Source organism: Hyaena hyaena, unplaced genomic scaffold (genome assembly GCF_003009895.1).
Source record: "Hyaena hyaena isolate Hyena2069 unplaced genomic scaffold, ASM300989v1 scaffold_387, whole genome shotgun sequence".
In the NCBI taxonomy this organism is placed as follows: Eukaryota; Metazoa; Chordata; class Mammalia; order Carnivora; family Hyaenidae; genus Hyaena; species Hyaena hyaena.
The window spans coordinates 719,294-732,819 of NW_024081019.1; the positions used below are offsets into that span (position 1 = coordinate 719,294).

The 13,526-nt window shown below is 41.8% G+C and overlaps 1 protein-coding gene across 2 annotated transcripts in view; it reads left to right on the forward strand.

Annotated features, from left to right (window-relative positions):
- Positions 1–13,526, forward strand: part of LOC120244561 (retinitis pigmentosa 9 protein-like) — a 55,177-nt gene that overhangs the window by 31,516 nt on the left and 10,135 nt on the right. Inside the window, exon 8 of one of the 2 annotated variants that reach the window (XR_005531569.1) lies at positions 4,468–4,579. The exons of the other annotated variant lie outside the window; for it this stretch is intronic. The gene's annotated coding sequence lies outside the window, so the exon portion shown is untranslated. Of the gene's footprint in view, positions 1–4,467; positions 4,580–13,526 lie in introns of those variants that run through there. 2 annotated transcript variants of the gene reach the window in all.

Here is a 13,526-nt window from a genome sequence, read left to right on the forward strand (position 1 = left end):
TACTTATCTCAAACCCACCCGGACCACCTTCCCTGCCTAATGGGAGGAGGCACAGTTTATAGTCCAAAGGCACAATCTCACTAAAAAACTGAGACCTAAAATCACAGCCCTCCTATAACCATAGCACTATGATCCCTGTCCCACCTCTATAACTTATCATGTCACTAAAAGCCTAATTAGAGCACTTCCTTTTATCCAGTACAGAATGCCTGGCAATCAATAAAACATTATAAGACATCGTGAAAAGCAAAAACTGTGTTGTCTACAAATAAAAAATCCACTTTAACTATGAATACAGGGATGAATAAAGATGTACCATGCTAATACTAATCAAAAGAAAGTGGACATGCTGTCTTTCTTTCAGACAGAGCAGACTTCAGATCAAGGAAAGTGACCAGGGGTAAAGAGTGGCATTACATGAAACATCAATTCTTCACTGAAACATAACAATCCCTCCCTAAAGTGCATGCCCTTTACAGAGGGTGAAACTATGTGAGGCCCTTAAAAGTGATGGAAGTACACAAGGAAATAGAATAACTCACTATTACCACTAGGAGATTTTAGTACTCCTGTGTCAGAATAGGACAAATGCAGCAGGAAAAAATCAGTAAGGACAGCTGAACTCAACAGTACCCTTAACCCACTGCAAATAAGGGACATCCACAGACTACTTCATCCAACAGAATACGCAGCTCACACCTACATGGAGCATTCACCAAGACAGTATATACTGTGGGCCATAAAAACACTTTTGCAAATTAAAAAGTATATTAATCATACAGTATCTCCTCTTAGCCTACAGCTGAATATAGAAAACAAGGATAGCTGTAAAATCCCCTAATACTTTGAGATTAAATACTAAGTAACCCTGAGTCAATGAAGAAATTTCAGGGGAAATATAAAGATTTTGAGCTAGGAGTGCCTGGGTGGCTCAGTCAGCTAAATATCCAACTCTTGGTCTCACTTCAGGTCTTGATATCAGGGTCATGAGTTTAAGCCTGGCAATGGGCTCTGTGATACGCACAAAGCCTACTTAAAAAAAAGATTTTGAACTAAATGAAATAGAACTTGTCAAAATTTGTCAGATGACAGGGAAGTAATGCTTAGGGGGAAATTTACAAAATTGAAAAGATTTGAAAATCAATCATATAGCCTCTATCTTCAGAAATTAGAAAATAAACAGCAAATTAAGTTCAAGGAATAAGAAAATAAAAATTAAAGCAGAATTAATGAAATTGACAACAGAATCAATACAAAAACAAAACAAAACAAAAAGCTGGTTATTTGGAAAGATCAATAAAGTTGATAAACCTTCAGCCAGCTTACTGAGTAAAAAAGGGGAAGACACAAATGACTAGTGTCAGAAATGAAAGAGGATGCCATGGACATTAAAAAGATGAAAGGAATACTATGAACTCTGTTACCACAACTTTCATAACCTACACAAAATGGACCAATTCCTTGAAAGACAAGTTTGTGAGACTCACACAAATAGAAATGGACATCTGCATAGACCTGTATCTATTCAAGAAAATGAATCAACTAACTGATAACCTTCCAGAACTAAAAGTGCAGGCCCAGAAAGGCCCACTGAAATCTACCAAACAATTACGAAATTATAAACAAATCAACAGGATAGAATAGAGAGCCCACACTCAGACCTTGTAACTAACCAATGTTTGACAAAGGAGCAAAGACAATACAATGGAGCAAAGACAGTCTTTTCAACAAATCATCCTGGAACAACTGAACATACAGTGCAAAAACTGATCCTAAAAACAGACCTTAAACACCCTTCACAAAAATTAACTCAAAATGGACCACAAACCTCTATGTAAAATGTAGAAACTATAAGGCCTGGAAGATAACAGAAACCTGTATGTCCTTGAGTACAGTGATGACTTGTTATGTACAATACTAGTGGCAGACATGATTTATGCAAGAAAGAACTGAAGAGCTGACTTCATTAAAATTTAAAACTCTGAAAAAGATACTGATATTGTCAACTGAATGAAAAGTCACATACTGGGAGAAAATATTGGTAAAAGACATACCTTATAAAGGACAGTTACCCAAAATATACAAAGAACCCTTAAAAATTTAAGAACATAACCCAATTAGGGGTACCTGGGTGGCTCAGCCAGTTAAGCATCTGACTCTTGGTTTGGGCTCAGGTCATGATCTCATGGTTTCATGAGTTCAAGCCCAGAGTGGGGCTTCATGCTAACAGTGCAAAGCCTGCTTGGGATTCTCTCTCTCCCACCCTGTCTGCCCCTCCCCTGCTTATGCTGCCCCTGTCTCTCTCAAAATAAATAAATAAACTTAAAAAAAAAAAAGAAAATAACCTGATTAAAAAAGAGGCTGCAGACCTTAACAGACACCTCACCAAAGAAAATACACAGACAAAACTTGCCAAATAAACGTATGAAAACATGCTTTGCATCATGTGCCATCAAGAAAATGCAAATTAAGGCAATGTGATACTATAAAGATACCAGAATACTTAAATCCTGAACACTGACAATACCCAATCTGGTGAAGATATGGAGCAAGAGGAACTCTGCTTGCTGGTGGAAATGTAAGATGGTACAAAATAGTGTGGAAGGAAGAAAGTTTGGCAGTTACTTACAAAACTAAATATATGGTGAAAACCTGAAGAAACCAAGGTATCCTTCAGTAATGAATGGATGTATAAAGTATCATAATTCAAACAATGGAATATTATTCAGCAGCGAAAACAAGTGACTTATCAAGTATCAACAAGATATAGGAAAACTTTAAATGCATATTACTATGTAGAAAATGCCAATCTAAAAAGCTACATACTGTATGATTCCAATGATATGACTTTCTGGAATAGGCAAAGCTATGGAGCCAGTAAAAAGATAAGTGTTTGCCAGGGGTTAGAAAAAATGGAGTCATGAATAGGCAAAGGATTTTTATGGCAGTGAAACTATTCAAAATGGCATTATAATGGTGGATATATTTCATGATGTATTTATCCAAAACCATAGAACATACAGCTCTAAGAGCACACCCTAAGGTGAGCTTTGGGTGATAATGTATCATTGTAGGTTCACTAATTATGACAAATGTACCACTCTGGTGAGGGATGTTGATAACCGGAGAAGCTATGCATTATGGAGAACATATGAGATGTCTTTCTGCCTTCTGCTCCATTTTGCTATGAACCTAAAGCTGCTCTATAAAATAAAGTCTACTAAATAGAGGTAGAGATCCTTGAATATGCATAGAATATATCTGGGAAGATACCGAAATCACTGGCAATATTTTCTGCCTTGGGTAAGGTACTGGGAGACTGCAAAAAGAGATTAAGAGGGAAGAGGGGTGCCTGAGTAGCTCTGTCATAAGTGTCCAACTTCAGCTCAGGTCATGATCTCTGTGCTGAGAGCTCACAGCCTGGAGCTTGCCTCCGATTCTGTGTTTCCTTCTCTCTCTCTGCCCCTCTCTCTCCCTTTCTCTCTTTCTCCCTCAAAAATAGATGATAGATAGATAGATAGATAGATAGATAGATAGATAGATAGATAGATAGATAGATAAAGAGGGGTGGGGTGCCTTGGGTGGCTCAGTTGGTTAAGCATCCAACTTCAGCTCAGGTCATGATCACGGTCCGTGAGTTTGAGTCCAGTGTCAGGTTCTGTACTGACAGCTCGGAGCCTGGAGCCTGCTTTGGATTCTGTGTCTGCCTCCCCTCTCTGCCCCTCCCCAACTCATGCTCTGTCTCACTCTGTCTCTCAAAAACAAATAAATGGTAAAAAAAAAAATTTTTAAAGAAAGACTTAATTCCTTATTTGTATGCTATTTTAATTTTTAGCCCTATACATTTGGTTACTTTCTTTTCTTCCTTCCTTCCTTTCTTGAGAGGGCAGGTGTGACAGCAGGGGAGAGGGGAAGAGGGAGAGAGAGAATCTTAAGCAGGCTCTGTGATCAGCGTGTAGCCCGATATGATGCTCTATCTCACGACCTTGGGTTCATGACCTGAGCCGAAATCACAAGTCAGGTGCTCAACCAACTGAGCCACCCAGGAGCCTTGCATTTGGTTACTTTTTCAACAAAATAAAAATAATTTAAGCCAGTTTCAAGTGAAGAGATGTTCTGGTATTCATGGAGTAGTTATGCCTCCCATTATGATCAATTTCTAGTCAAAATGACTAGGTTAAAAATGAGCCACAATAATCTGCCCTGTAGGTTAATACAACCAAGGATGCTTTGAGTCCACTTGCTCAACTGAACTCATGTTATATCCCCCCAAGGAACATCTCTACAACCTTGGGTATGACAGACATGCTGTTTAATACACAATTTTATTCAGTTATACGACAAGTTCTAATACATTCCTCCCATTTCCTACTTAACTAACTTTATCCAAAAATGATGTAAATTATCTTCAGTGAATCTATAGTCAACATCTTTCTGTACTGGCATCCATTCTTCTTTTGGCAATAGGCCCTTCAAGCTCCTTTGGAAAAGGAGAGACCTTCTATGTCCAAATGGAATATGACTGGCTTATACACCTTCAACATGGGGCATATAACCTAGACTGGTAAAGGAGACTAGACCATACTCCTGGCTTGGTAAGTAGAACAAAGAAGGGCATGTGACAAAGCCAGACCACTGAGAGTGAGTTTTGGAACTCATTGAATCTACTGGAAGAGAGGGCTCTTCTCTGGGATCCCAAGCCATAAAATCACTACAGACCTAGAAATGCTGTAACCATCTTTGCCACGTTGAAATGGCTAAGTGTGAGATCAATATAGAGAAAGTCAAAACCTAGAAATAAAGGGAAATAGATACTAATATGGATTATATCTTTTGATTCCCAATTTAGCCAGCCTGAAGTGGCTTCTTTCTTGGAATTTTAGGTTACTCAAGACAGTAAATCCTATTTCTTTTATTCACTAAAATCTCTGAGTTTGGTTGCAATTAAAACAAATAAGCAAATAAGCAACAAATCTTCCAGTACTCATCACTTTAATTCTAAACCACAACTCACAGGAAAAATATTTTAAACCTGAAGGTGAGGGGCGCCTGGGTGACTCAGTTGGTTAGGTGTCTGACTCTTGATTTTGGCTCAGGTCATGATCTCAGTTGATGAGATCAAGCCTGCCTCTGGCTCTGCACTGACAGCATGGAGTCTGCTTGGGATTCTCTCTCTGCCGCTCTCCTGCTTGTGCAAGGGCTCTCTCTCAAAATAAACTTTAAAAAAATTAAATATAAATAAACAAACAAACCTGAAAGTGAATCACAAGAACATACTGCATGAGTATAGAATCTCAGCTTTTTAATTCAAAGACAGTTTAAGATACAATATGCATTTTTTCCTCAGGAATTTCCCACCCTCTGACCTCAAGAGTTTTCCTTATATAATTCCTTCATCCACCTATCCAAAATCACAATTCAACATCTGTATTAATTAGGGGATCACCAGAGAAACAGGGCTAATGGAATGCTTATATATAAAAAATTTCTTTAAGGAACTAGCTCATGTGGAGGTCCAAGTCCAAAATATGTCAGGTAAGCAGTCTTGCTGAAGACATGGTGAGGAGCTGAAGTCCATAGGCCACATGCTGGCAAATTTGTATTGCTCACACTATAACTCTAAAACGGCTGCCACCAGGAGCTCCTTGGACTAAAAATTCTACTAATGTGGCACCAGTTACTGATGAACTCAAAAGCAGTCCTTATCACACCTAGTTCTCTCCTTGGCAAACAGTTATATAAGATACACAGCATGTTTTATCTGCAAGAGGGTACACAGAAGAGTAGACATTGTCTTTGCTACTGGAGGTGTGAGAAGGGAGATCACCCATGGATCCTCCTGCACTACCTACAGCCCTCTCCCACCCTATAACGCATGAAGTGTCCACCTCCCAAACGTTTCAGTTTTGCCATACTTCTCCCAGAATACTTTTTTGACTTTCCTATAATAGCTTTTAGAATCTTTAGGCCCTGTTGAAAAACTTACAGGGACTAGGAGCTCTAGGTCCCTCTACTAGACTGGTTTCATAAAATTTTGGTTGACTCCTGTGTAACTGGGTAAGTCCCAGACTCTGGGCCTCAGTTCCCTCATCTGTCAAAGACACGATAATACCTAGTTCATCGGGTTGTGGAGGTCAAATGAGAGAACCTATTTCCCGTATTTAGCAGAATAACTGGCATATAGCTAGAATTCAGATTTTGCCTTCAAATTTTGAAGTGAACTTCAAACACTGGCCCTATGTGCTGCTATAATCCCTTTTGTGTCAGGACACGGTAGGGAAAGGGAGATCACGGATTAATAATAAGAAAACCTTAGGCACTGCTTTAGGGGTAGGGTCTCTAACCACGCAGAACGTTTTGGATTTCTCACCTGCCCCAGGAACAGAGGATGGATTGTAGGTGGGATTCTGGCACCAGGGACTCAGGTAGGCTGCGGCCCGTGGCGTGCACGTAAAAAAGGGTCTGGCATTACTGGCCTCAAAATGTGCACTGTTTTCTGAAAAGGCTCTCATTTCCTAGGCTGAAAAACAGGTGGGCGTTCTTAGGAAAGGGCAGTCGTACGCAGCTCCATACACTGCCGTTAGGGGAGAAGCCGTCCCAGTTTCCTTTAAGACTTCCAAGTCTGGGTGGCAGGGTCCTCACTTCTCTTCTGGCTGGTCTGGGATGGTGGACACAGGGCTGCGCGGCGCCGTGTTGGGGACCCGGGCAGCGCTGTCCACGAGCCCGGCCGCATCTCGCCCAAACAAGCTTTGGCTCCCTGAGCAGCAGCAGCAGCAGCAGCAGCAGCAGCAAGGAGGGAAGACGGAGGCCAGGAGACAACGTGCACAGCGCCTCGAACGTGACGGGCTGTGCCCAGGAGCTCCACTGGAGGGCCGCCGCTTAGGTCAAGCCTGCAGCACCCTTGTCCTCAGCCTCTTCGCCTTGCCCACCCCGCCCCTTCCCAGGTACAGAGGCGCCCATCCCGGGGGACCCAGCTTCTCTTTACCCACGTCTCACACCCGCTCCCAGTCCTGCCAGCCGGCCTTCTCCGCTCCCTCGGCACCTATCCCTCACCGGACCTCCGTGACGACCCCTCACCCCCGTGTTCGGTACGCCCACCTACTCTAAACCGACGCGACCTGGAATGTCTCTGACAGCTGGGCCTTGGCTCCCACATTTATAAGCTCCACGCGGCAGGCACGTGCGGCCTGTTGCGCAGGCGCAGCCCTCCCGCAGGTGGCCCACGCATGCGCTCTGGGCGAGGACGCGAGCCTGACTGCTCCACCCCAGGGCACCTGGAGAAGCCTTGGGGCAGTTTTCCTCACCATGCTTGCTCCAGTGCGTGGACGTCCTGGTGTCGGCGCGTCCAGAGGACAGGTCGGTTCCCTGTCCCCCTCACTCTCCTGGACTGTCCCTTACATTTGAGCGTGTTCAGTTAAGACAGCTTATCTCCCCTGTTCTGAGCCCCTGGTCTCCTTCCTTCCTTGGGCTTAACACCGCCGACACTAAGGAAAACGAGCTGACCGATGAGGAGAGAGGAAGGAGGCCAGCCTGGACGGTGCGGACCTGAGAGGAGGTTATTCACAAGGGGTTATTACAGCCCCTACCGCTGCAGAGAATAAAACCAGGGGTGCAGAGGCTCTGGCAGGGCGACATGGTTTGGGAGAATGAGAGAGGTCCCCGGGAAGTCGTCTGTGGGCTGGTATATGGACAGTTGGAGAGAGAAGCTGGCACACCCGGCCTCCACTTTTTTTTTTGCATAAAAAGAAAGGAAAGACCTAGGATGATAGTTAACGGGAGTCGTGGGGTTGGAAAGATTATTGTGAGGTTTTTGTTTTTGTTTTTTAAAGCTAGAGATTTAGGTATCTTTATGGCCAGAATGGGGAGACAGGGAGATGTTACCTACAGTGAAGAGAGAAGGGATGTTAGCATGATATTCTAAGGAAGCACAAGGTGAGTTTAGCTAAGCCTGGTTACAATGTTTTACTTTGGACAGAAGAAAGTTACTGAGATAGGAGGGAAATGAAGTCCTGAAGGCAGGAATATCAGTGCTTTAGCATGTGATGACCTTGATTTTTTTCCCCTAAAGTTTATTTATTTATTTTGAGAGAGAGAGAGTGTATGGGGGAGCAGGAGAGGAGTGAGGGAGAGAGAATCCCAAGCAAGCTCCTTGCTGTCAGCAGAGCCTGACTTGGGGCTCAGTCACACAAAACCATGAGATCATGACCTGAGCTGAAACCAAAACTCTGGTGCCTAACTGACTGAGCTGCCCAGGCTCCCTAACCTTGATATTTTTCAGTGGAAGGCAGGAATAAGACTTTAAGGGAGCATTGGAAATTTGGAATGACTGTCTTCATTACCAGGTAGAAGTTATGTTTGAGCAGAAATAGTGGTGCCTGAAACTGGATAAAGTTTTTCTTTCACATAGAGATGGAGGTATGCCATCCTCCCAGGGCTGATCTGGAGCTCTTGCTGTCACAAAGAACCCAGCTCTTTTTTTTTTTTTTTTTTTTTTTTTTTTTTTTTTTTTTTTATTTTTTTTTTTTTTTTTTTTTTTTTTTTTTTTTTTTTTTTTTTTTTTTTTTTTTTTTTTTTTTTTTTTTTTTTTTTTTTTTTTTTTTTTTTTTTTTTTGCTCTGCCATCCTTATAATGTCTTCCGTCTTCAAAATGCCACATGTCCCAAGATGCATGTTCCAGGCAGAAAGCAAGGGTTGAGAAAGGAAAGGGTAAAAAAGAGCACAACAGGTACACAGCAGTTTGTCTTCTGTCATCGGTTTTGCTTTTAAGGAGCTTTACTAGAAGACCTACCCAACTTCAGTTTATACCCTATTGGCTTCCCATGGCTGAAATGACAGTGTCTTTTAGCTGGGCATATTGCCACTTGCAATAAATTGAGATGCTATGACTAAGGAAGGGAATGGGTATTAATTGAGCTGGCAACTAACAGTGTCTGCTATACTGCTGCAGGGAGGAGATAAAACAGTCATCTATAAACGTGAGAGAGGATTGCTGGTAGAGTTGAGGGCTGACTTGGAATGAGGCTCAGTACTTTGTTTTTATGGGTTTTTTTTGTTTTTTTAATATTTTTATTTATTTCTAGGAGACAGAGAGACAGCGTGAGCAGGGGAGGGTCATAGAGAGAGGGAGACACAGACTCCGAATCAGGCTCCAGGCTCTGAGCTGGCAGTCAGCACAGAGCCCGACGCGGGGCTCGAACCCACGAACCGCGAGATCATGACCGAAGCAAAAGTCGGATGCTTAACCAGCTAAGCCACCCAGGTGCCCCAGAGGCTCAGTACTTTGTATTTTCCCTCATCTGTCGTAGTATGTCACTTGCTCAGTCATATTCAGTTGCTTGGGAGAGACATTGAATGTTGGGTGGCCCCAAACCAACGTCTGTGGTTTTACAGAGCTTGTGGACAGAACAGCAAGGGTTCGGGGCGCCTGGGTGGCTTAGTCGGTTAAGCGTCCGACTTTCGCTTGGGTCATGATCTCGCGGTTCGTGGGTTCGAGCCCCGCGTCGGGCTCTGTGCTGACTGCCAGCTCAGAGCCTGGAGCCTGTTTCAGTCTGTGACTCCCTCTCTCTCTGACCCTCCCCTGCTCACGCTGTCTCTCTCTCTCTCCTAGAAATAAAACATTAAAAAAAAAAAAAAAAAGTTAAAAAAAAAAAAAAAGAACAGCAAGGGTTCAAGAAGGTTCGGTGTAATGGTGAGAAGTTAAAGGAATATGTCATGACACATAATGTATACCCTGTACTTGCATGACCGTGAACATAAGTGCCTCCTTAAATTTTTACCCTACGTGCCTCACACCACCCTACTTAGTGGCCCAGTATATAGTCAGGAAGAGAAAGGAAGTAATGTCAGAGGGGAGCTGATCAAATGGAAAAAAAGTTAATGGAGATCTTTTACATGACAGGGAGTTGTAGTCAGAGAATGGGCATTTTAAATTTTTTTTTTAATGTTTTATTTGTTTCTGAGAGAGAGAGAGAGAGAGACCGCGTGAGCAGGGGAGGGTCAGAGAGAGGGAGACATAGAATCTGAAGGAGGCTCCAGGCTCTGAGCTATCTGTCAGCACAGAGCCCGACATGGGGCTCGAACTCACGAACCGTGAGATCATGACCTGGGCTGAAGTCGGACACTTAACCGACTGAGCCACCCAGGCGCCCCAAAAATGGGCATTTTAAATTTAGGATTTCAGAGTTGGAACAGTTGCTAATTATGAAAAGGTCCATTGGGTGACCAAGTAGTGGTTTTCTCAAATGCTGTGTGGTGAAACTCATTGGCATTGAGGAAGGAAAAGATCTTGGAAGCTGGAGTTTTAGATGATTCACCCCTTCCTTCATATTGTAGTCATGTAGAGGTTTCCTATGTCTTCAATGAATGTGACAGAGTGACCTGCAAGGGGAAAGAGAGAAGTATCAGAAAATGTTTGTATTTGTAATTTTATAATATTTTCCTTAAATATAGCTCCCCAAAATTTATAATAGTCAGGGATTTTCCACAAGCTAGTGGTCATATCTCAGTGCTGGGGTGCATGACCAGTGAAAGAAAGAACCTCTTTATGAGGGCAGCTCAGAACAGGAGTGTTCTTGAGAGGAAACAAAGTTCAGCAGCTATTCAGAAATAGGCTGAGGGATACAGTGGGTTGTGTTCAGCCAAATAGGGCTTCCAAGTTACGTAATCGAGAGGGTTGGTAGGTAGATCAGCAGGGAGCAAGACTGGAATGAGAGTGTTCCAGAAATGCCAGCTAATTGGAAGCTTTGGGCTTAAGGCTGTGCTGGAAGATGTCACAGGTGAAACTACCCAGTTTTGTACTGCTTGGTCCATAGTGGTACTATCTGGTCCATAGGTTCCACTAGACCTCTGATATAAAAATGTTTTTGTGCCAACTGAGGCATTTTGTGGGGGGGTGGGGTATCTGAGGTTAGGTGGTGGTTGCTATTTTTATGTTAAGGTCCAGTTAGTGAACTCTGTGTTCTCTGCTCAGGATTCCAAATGGGTATTATTATCATTATCTCTATTTTAAGATGACGACACCTGAGATACAGGGAAGTTAAGTAATCTACCCATATATATGAAGTTTCAGTCCTAAATTGGAAGGAGATTGGGCTAAAGTCTTTGGATTCCCAGGCCCGGTGCCTTTTCTGTTGCTTGGGTGGTCCCTGTTACTCTCCTTTCAACAATCTGACCATTTCTGTCTCTCATTAAAGCAGTCTGATTTATACTTTCCCCTCCATTGACACACTGGATTTTATATTAAAATTTTAAACACCAAGTGGAATAATCATAATAATCTTGCTTTCCATACCTTGAGCCTCATCTGTGACATATTGGTGAATTATAAACACATCAAGGATGCTCAGCCTTATTAGTGAACCTTCATTCACTTGTTTCCTCCACAAATATTTGAGTACCTACAAAGGGACCAGCACAACTGTAGCCCTAAGGAAACAGCAGGGAAGAAAATATTATAATTCTTAGGGAGCTTACATTCTTTGGGGATTTGCAACGCGATGCCGTTTATAACTATTTCAGCAACTTTGCTGAATTCTCATTAGTTTTGATTTTTGGTAGATTTGACCAGATTTTTTATGTGGACACTTGAATCATCTACAAATAATGGTGGTTTTATTTCTTCCTTTTCAGTGAATATCTTCTCACACTTGGGTCTTAATCTTCTAAGACCTTCAGCACAATATTCAATAAAAAAAACGGGTAGCAGGGCACTTAGGTAGCTCAGTAAGTTAAGTGTCTGACTCTTGATCTCAGCTCAGGCCCATGAGATCAAGCCCCAAGTCAGGCTCTGTGCTGACTGGGCAGAGCCTGCTTGGGATCTCTGTCTCCCTCTCTGTCTATGCCCTTCTCTCTCTCTTTCTCTCTCAATCAAAGAAAAATTTAATATGGGGCACCTGGGTGGCTTAGTCAGTTAAGCATCCGACTTTCCCTTAGGTCATGATCTCGCGGTTCGTGGGTTTGAGCCCCGCGTCAGGCTCAGTGCTGACTGCCAGCTCAGAGCCTGGAGCCTGTTTCAGTCTGTGACTCCCTCTCTCTCTGACCCTCCCCTGCTCACGCTGTCTCTCTCTCTCTCTCCTAGAAATAAATAAAACATTAAAAAAAAAAGAAAAATTTAATAAACTTAAAAAAATTCAAAGGTGAAAAAAAATTGATAGCAGACCCCTCTTCATTTCTAATGATTTACCATAAAGAATTACTGTAGGTTATTTTCTAGATACCCTTTATCAAATTAGCAGAGTCTCTTTCATTCCAAATTGGCTGAAAATTTTTAAGTTTTAAAATTTTGAATGAATTTTGAGTTTTAGCAAATGACTATTGGAATAATCATATTTTTTCTCCTTCCCCCAACAAAGTAGATTCTTTAATAGGTTTTTCTTTCATTAAACACTTTTCATATTATGGGGATACACCCAACTTAGTCTTGATATTTAAATATACATTGTAGGATTCCATTTACTGGTATTTTACTTAGAATTATTTAAGATTGTAAATGGAATTGTTTTACAATTTTCAATTCTTACTTTGTCGTTATTTGGTTTCAAGATACCCCAGCCTCACAAAATAAGTTAGATAACTTATCTTTTTTTGTTTTGTAGAACAGTTTGTGTAAGAGAAGTATTATTTACCTATTCTTTGAAAGTTAGGTAGAACGTCTCTGAAAGAGTGTGTTGTGTATTTTGTTTTGTAGGTAGACTTGATTATTGATGCAGTTTATCTAATGTTCATAAGTTTGGTTTTTTCATTTCTTGATTTAGTTTTGATAGCTTGAAATTTTATTTTTTTCAATTAAAATTTTTTTAATGTTTATTTATTTTTGAGATAGAGAGAGACAGAGTGTGAGCAAGGGAGGGGCAGAGAGAGAGATACAGAATCTGAAACAGGCTCCAGGCTCTGAGATGTCAGCACAGAAACCAATGCGGGGCTCAAACCCACAAACCAAGAGATCATGATCTGAGCTGGAGTCGGACACTTAACCGACTGAGCCACCCAGGCGCCCCTTGATAGCTTGAATTTTTCAAGGAAATTGTCCTTTTTGTTCACATTTCCCAATTCATAGGTATAAAATTTTTCATAATATTTTTAAAAATGCTTGTGATATCTGTAAATATGTCCTCATTTTGATTCTTTTTTTTTAAGTAACTTCTACTCACAATGTGGAATTCAAACTCATGACCCTAAGACTAAGAGTGACATGTTCTACCAAATGAGCCAGCCAGGTGGCCCATCATTTTGATTTTTTGTTTGTTTTTAAGATGTTATCTATCTATCTATCTATCTATCTATCTATTTAAGTAATCTTTACATTCAACATGGGGCTTGAACCTACAACTCTAGATCAAGAGCCATATGCTCCACCAACTGAACCAGCCAGGCACCCCTCATTTTTTTTCTTAATTTTTTAATGTTTATTTTTCAGACAGACAGAGTGCAAGTGGGGGAGGGGCAGAGAGAAGAGCGAGACACAGAATCTGAAGCAGGCCCCAGGCTCCAAGCTGTCAGCACAGAGCCTGATGCGGGGCTCGGACCCAT